Here is a 6,587-nt window from a genome sequence, read left to right on the forward strand (position 1 = left end):
ACCCGAGGAGTTGATTGTTGTGTGTTTTTTTGCTTTTGTGCCTGTCAGGAAAGCATACCTCCACTCTGCCTTCAGGCAGAACCAAGAGTTCCATGATCTTGATTCCTAATAAAGTCACTGCAGTTGAAAACTCTAGCTGTACTTGAAGCAACTTTTACTCCTATATTTTTCAGTTATATTAATCAACATATGTTTTTTTCTTCTTTAAGTCACCTTGGGCAGTTTCTTTCTTTTCTTTTTTTTTTTTTTCCGGCAGCACAGTGAGTGGCCTTCATTTTTTACCATTTGTAAAAAAAACTGACATTTAGACTTCAAAATTTATAATACAAAATTATGGGCAGCAGTTTAAAACATTTCAACAATGGTGAGATTCCACTTTGCTGACACAAACAAGGCAATTATCCCATGTTCAAAAAGTAAGATTTGTCCCAAGACTGCCTATTAGTAGACATCTACTACCTTGCTCAGGGCCTGTTTGTGACTGTGTCTTCTTCCATCTCTTCTTCACCATCATCAGTGGGCCCTGATCTGTGCTCTCTTCCAGGTATCTGACCAGGCTGCAGCAACCCCTTCAGCCTCTCCACTTCAGCCAGAGTTGATGCATTTGTTATGGCATTCTTGATTGCTTCTACATCCCCTGGAGATGGCCCACCTTTCTTTTTGTCAGTTGGCAAACCAGTATCTGGATTAAAATTTTAGTTTTACTTTCTGAAAATCCAGCACTCTTGATTTGTGGGACTTTATAAATCACATACAGTCTATAATGCTTCTTATTTGTTACAGGATTTCTTAGAATGCTTAGATAAGTCAGTGATTTAAGAGATGTCAAAGGGTCCAGATCACCCAGTTCCACAAGACTATTGTTGGTGAGAATGAATTCTGACAGGGCAGAGCCTGATTAAGTCCTGTAATGCCAGATTCATGGGACCCCAATAGACCTCCAAGAGCCAAATCTGAAGCAATCACACAAGAGTCTTTATTGCAAGCTTGAGCCTGAACTCACAACCGTTTCCAATGCAGAGGTCCCAGGGAGTGAGCCCCGGTCCTTTGTTCAGTGAGATTTTATAGGTTTTGGGGGGATACTCTATGCATCACAACAACACACAGCAAATCATTCCATACCACGGGAAAATCAAACAACAACTCTTAACATTGATTAGCACATTCACTGGCGGGAACAAGTTGGGTAGGGGTGATTGATTAGCACAAGAGGAGGATTCCTTTAAACTGATTGGTTTAGGCCACAAGGGGTGTACATGCGGAACTACATGGTTTCCCAAAAACATGTTATCAACCACCATAAACTACTGGGGGGTCATCTGGCATCTCAGGTATTTTCCGTGTCTCATGCTGATTGGTGGTTGCTAGGGGATTGCTATGGGTCTCCACCTAGCCTAACTGAGTCAGGGACACCTGGCGAGGCAGATCTCTCCTGTTATTTGCAGACAAACAACTCAGCAGGGTGGGTATGTGCTTAGGAGTGCTCTGTGGGTTTTTCCAAGGACAAGGGTCACGCCCCCTTCCTTGGACAGGCTTTGAGGTAGAAACTGGTTTCTCAAAAACGGAATCACATCAGTTTCTCAGTCCCTCACCTATACGGCATATTCTGTTGTTCACTAATAATATCATCAGTCTTCTTAGCAAAGGAAAACCATACAACTTCCTGATCTCATTGTCAGAAGAATCAACAGCATCAAACTGGTCTAAGTTAGCACCTAGATTTTCAATGATTAGAATTTTATATCCCCAGAGGTCCAGCTCACGGTCCATACAGCATTGATGTACTGCTCGATCAGCTCTGCCGTCAGCTTAGTTTGGGCAGTTTCTGATACTTGTAACTAAAAAAGGTGTTTCTTAGCACAGACAAAGCTTTCACCCAATGCTGTTGAGCCTGTTAGTATTTAGACTCAAGGTCTGTATGCCCGAGTTAAGATGGAACTCAGAGCTGACAGTTGAGGGACTAGCAGAGCATTGCTAAGAAAAACTATGAGGGAATAATCTAGATACGTGCATTATGACTTGCCATTATGTCTGGCATTGTTTATTGGTCTGTGAAGTTCCCAGGAATCAAGTACATCAAGAGTCTACTGAGCTCATATGGAAGTTGTAAAGCCATTTATGTTTCAAGTTTGGAAATCCCTAAGATAATTCTCTAATCTTGATAATTTTGCTAACAGCAAGTAAGTTTCAAAATAGTACAATCCTTGAAGAAGAATCCTTCTTACTATCTTTCTCAGATGCAGGCAAAGAGAACACAGGAGACAGAACATGAAACAGCAAGATTTGAAGAGCAAGAAAAACTAAAGAAGTTCTTACTATCCTTACCACGCATCTCCAGCAGTATTTGTTACATGCTATTATGTGCCCCCTGCCATCTTCCTACTTCTGGTAGGAAGTTTTTATTGTTGTGATTATATTTCCCCCTCTTCAGTGTATATTTGGTACCTTAAGGAGTTTAAGCTTATAATTAGCTAAAGGTTGTCAGACTAGATGAACTGGCCCTGAGGAATGCATATCAGTCAGAAATCCTATCCTAGAGCTGTTGACAATAACCAGTTATGGAGAAAAACTGTGCTCGAGTTGATCGTGATAGTCACATGATGATTGAAAAGGTTTTTTGAATTATAGAATAATACAGTTCAAGGAAGACGTATATATGTGTAGGCATGCATACACACATAAACATTTACTTCCCATTCACAGATTTTCTGGTCAGCTGCAGATTGGCAGGGTTGGGCTAGACTCTAAGCTTTAGGTTATTATTTGCTCCTTGCAGGACCCATGCTAAAGAAGTCATGGATCTCTGAAATAAGCCATTCTCATGACAAACTACAGAAGCTCAAGGGGTAAGCAGAAAAAAAAAAAAAAGCAACAACTCTTAAAAGCCTCCACCTGTCCACCTATAACTGGCACAAAATCATTTGCACCCACATTCCATTGATCAACCATCCATGTCTAAAATCATTGGGTGAGAAAGAATACTGTGTCTGCAGAGAAGCCACACCATGGATGGAGAAGACAAAAAGATTGTAAACAAATGATACTTCCTAACATAATTTTAAGGTAACAAGAGTCATTTTTTTTCTGCAGCAATTTTAAATAGTTTCTAACACTAAGTAATAGATAACCTCCATGCTATAGTGATTGAACCAGATAAGCCAAAAGAAGCAAAATCGTCAATGACTCATTTAATAAGATTCACAAAGTCATGAAGCTATGATTTCTGGCTTCATTCTTATCCAAAACCTAATTATAGATATTGTTATAAACATGCTGAAAGAGTAGAGATAACAATAACAAAAACAAAAAGTTTAGGTAGGTGCAGACACCTATAATCCCAGCGACTTGGGAGGCTGAGACAGGTGGATCATAAGTTCAAGGCCAACCTGAGAAACCTAATGAGACCATGTCTCCAGGAAAAAAGCCTCTAGGTTTAATCCCCAGTATCAAAAAAAAAAAAAAAGGAAGAGTTTTGATGATTTTATTTTTTGCTGTGCTGGGGATTGAACCTAGGAAGGAAGGGAGGGAAGGAAGGAAGGGTTTTATGATATTTATTTATTTATTGCAGTACTGGGATGGAACCCAGGGCCTCACACATGCCAGGGAGCCACATTCCCATCCCTTGATGGTTTATGATCCTTCATTCTATTGTACGTTAGGACAACTTCCTCTCCTGTACTTCTTGAAGTTTGGTTATGTAAACTAATAAAAATCCATTTTCTCTTAAGTTACTGTGACTTAAATTTGCGTTCCTTGCAGCTAGAGAATCTTAACTATCTAAAATGGCATGCTATTATTCCCATCGTAAGTTCAGAATCCTTGGCTTGCCACAAAACTTTCTTTTCAAAACTTATTCCAAGCTACTTTCTTTCTTTCTTACTAGCCTCCAGCCACACAGTCCTCTGCAGCTCCTTACTACCCAGCACCCTTCCTTGGTCCTGTACATGCTCATTCCTTCTCCTAAAATGGTGTCCTCAACTCCTGATAAGCCTTCAGATTTCAGCTTAAACATCACATTGTGGAAAAAGCTTCCCTGATCTCTCAATCCAAATACTATATTTCTCTTTTTATTTGTTTGATTGTTTTGCAGTGCTGGGAATCAAACCCAGGGCTTTCTACTATCTTACTATCTTTGTTTGTTTTTAGAGCACTCATATTATTTATAATATATATTTTATTACTTATCTTTTTTTAATACGTTTTTAGTTGTAGATGAGCACAATACCTTTATTTAATTTTATTTGGTGCTGAGGATTGAACCCAGTGTCTCACACATGCTAGGCAAATGCTCTACCACTGAGCAACAACCCCAGCCCCTATTACTTATCTTTTAATCAGCTTCCTCCCTTTCCAAACTGTCAACTCCATATTAATTTCGTTCATCACTATATACCCTGAATCAAGCACAGGCACATAATAGGGATGCAATTAACATTTCTTGTATAACTACCACACTTTTCTAGAGAGTAATTAACACTTGCTGCCCCCCTTTTCACAACTCTGACTGTATCAGGGAGAGTTCAAACAGGTAAGTAGAACCACTATGACATAGATATGTAGAAAGATCAAAGAATCACAGACAATAGATGAGGAGTAATGTGTACATACACAGAAAATATGGGATTTCTTGCAGGAATTTGATCTTGTGTAATTGTGAGATCTAGGTAAACAGTCTTTGTAGGCTGCTGTCTTCATCTGAAACTGATGCTTGACAACTGCAGGCCAGGCAACTGGAAAGAGAAGATGAATATAAAGTTGAGAAAACAAGTCCACACTGGCCTGTCCATTCTTGCTGCCTCTAATCTCAGAGATGTCCATGCAGGAAAAATGGCCTTCTTTATTACAAAGCTAAACACACAGCTGACCCAGGAGGGTCTGGTAGAAGGTGGAGCAGTTGCAGGCCTGGCTGATGCCACATGCTGTTAAAGTTTGCTTGCAGATATATCAGAGTCAACCTGCATAGCTACAAGAAGTACCTGCCCCCACCTTTTTTATTAGGGGGGATCCAGGTATTGAACTCAGTGGGATCCAACCATTGAGTCACCCTATTTTGTATTTTATTTAGAGACAGGGTCTCACTGAATTGCTTAGCACCTCACTTTTGCTAAGGCTGGCTTTGAACTCATGATCCTTTTACCTCAGCCTCTGGGATTACAGGCATGAGCCATACCCAGCCCCTACCTTCTAAGCATTAAAGGAGGAGGAGGAGGAGGANGCTCAAGACATTCTCCAAAGAGGAGGAGGAGGAGGAGGAAGAGGAGAAAAATTGACTGCTATTTCATTTTGGCCCTCAGAATTTTCCATGATGTTATCTCACGACCCAGCTTTAATGAAAACATAGGGAAGGAAGTTCTGAGAAATACGGTTCAGCCTAGGCAAAGCCACCAAACCCCTTCAGTCCAAAGTCACTTTGGCCTGAAACAATTCACTGACAATCTCCTAACACTAGTTTCAGTGATCTTTTCAAGGTCCTCTTTGTCGTCAGCTTCTACCAGGCTGGACACTTGGGACCATCTTTCCCATTTTATTTGATTAAATCACCTTTCCCATTTTATTTGATTAAACCACACTTTCCTGACTTCTCTCTCTTTCACCCCATCCCACCCATCTTTTTGTGTCATTTGGGATACGGCTTTTTTTCCTTCCGATCCCTAAATGTAGATATTCACCAATGTTCTGTATTTTTCCCTTCTTCCTCTAAATTTGCATTCACCCTTTCATTTTTACACGGCTTTAAGCACAGTGTCTCTTGGTCTCTGGATACCTGCCTTGAGATCTTGGATAATACAGGCCTAGATCCATACCCCGGATGGCCACTTACTGCTTCGTGACCTTCAGCTCTCTGAGTTTCAGTTTCTCTCTTAGTAAAATAAGATAAAGAATTCCTAGCTACAACACCAGGAAGGCATGGAGCACTCCTCTGGATCACAGCATCATTCATTAATGGTCCCTTGTGTTTCTTCCCTTTGCTTCCGCATTCTATTCTCCAAATATCTACTATAGTCGTCATCAGGCTAGATGTCACATTCCTGCCTAAAACTAGAGCGGCCAACTTATTCATCTTTTAAAGCTTAAAGTTCCATCCCAGTGGTTCAGGAGGGTGAAGCAGGAGGTCTGCAAGTTTGAGGTCAGTATGGTCAATTTAGTGAACTCTATCTCAAAATAAAACAAAAAAGGCTGAGGATGGATGTGGTTCAATGGTAAAGTAACCTTGGGTTCAATCCCCAGTACTAAATAAACAAATGTAAAACCCTTCAAAGGGTTTGTCCTACCATAAATTTTACAGTGTTCATTAAGCCTCAAGGATGCACTGTAAGAGTGTGAAAGTGGCTTCTTTAAATAACATTTAATTCTACAAAATATGTAACTTTTTTTAATTAGTAAAATCCCAGGGATAGTGGGGCACAGTGGTGCAAGCCTGTACTCCCAGAAACTCAGGAGGCTGAGGTAGGAGGATCGCAATTTCAACACCAGCTTCAGCAATTTAGAAAGGCCCTGAGCAATTTAGCAAGACCCTTTCTTAAAGTAAAAAAATAAAAAGGGCTGGAGATGTGGCTCAGTGGTTGAGCACCCTGGGATTCAAATCC

General features: G+C 40.4%; 1 pseudogene; it reads right to left on the reverse strand.

The window, feature by feature from the left end:
* Positions 1-412: 412 nt before the first annotated feature.
* Positions 413-6,010, reverse strand: LOC125611789 (annotated as a pseudogene).
* Positions 6,011-6,587: the final 577 nt, after the last annotated feature.

The sequence above is a fragment of the Marmota marmota genome, unplaced genomic scaffold, assembly GCF_001458135.2.
Source record: "Marmota marmota marmota unplaced genomic scaffold, marMar, whole genome shotgun sequence".
In the NCBI taxonomy this organism is placed as follows: Eukaryota; Metazoa; Chordata; class Mammalia; order Rodentia; family Sciuridae; genus Marmota; species Marmota marmota.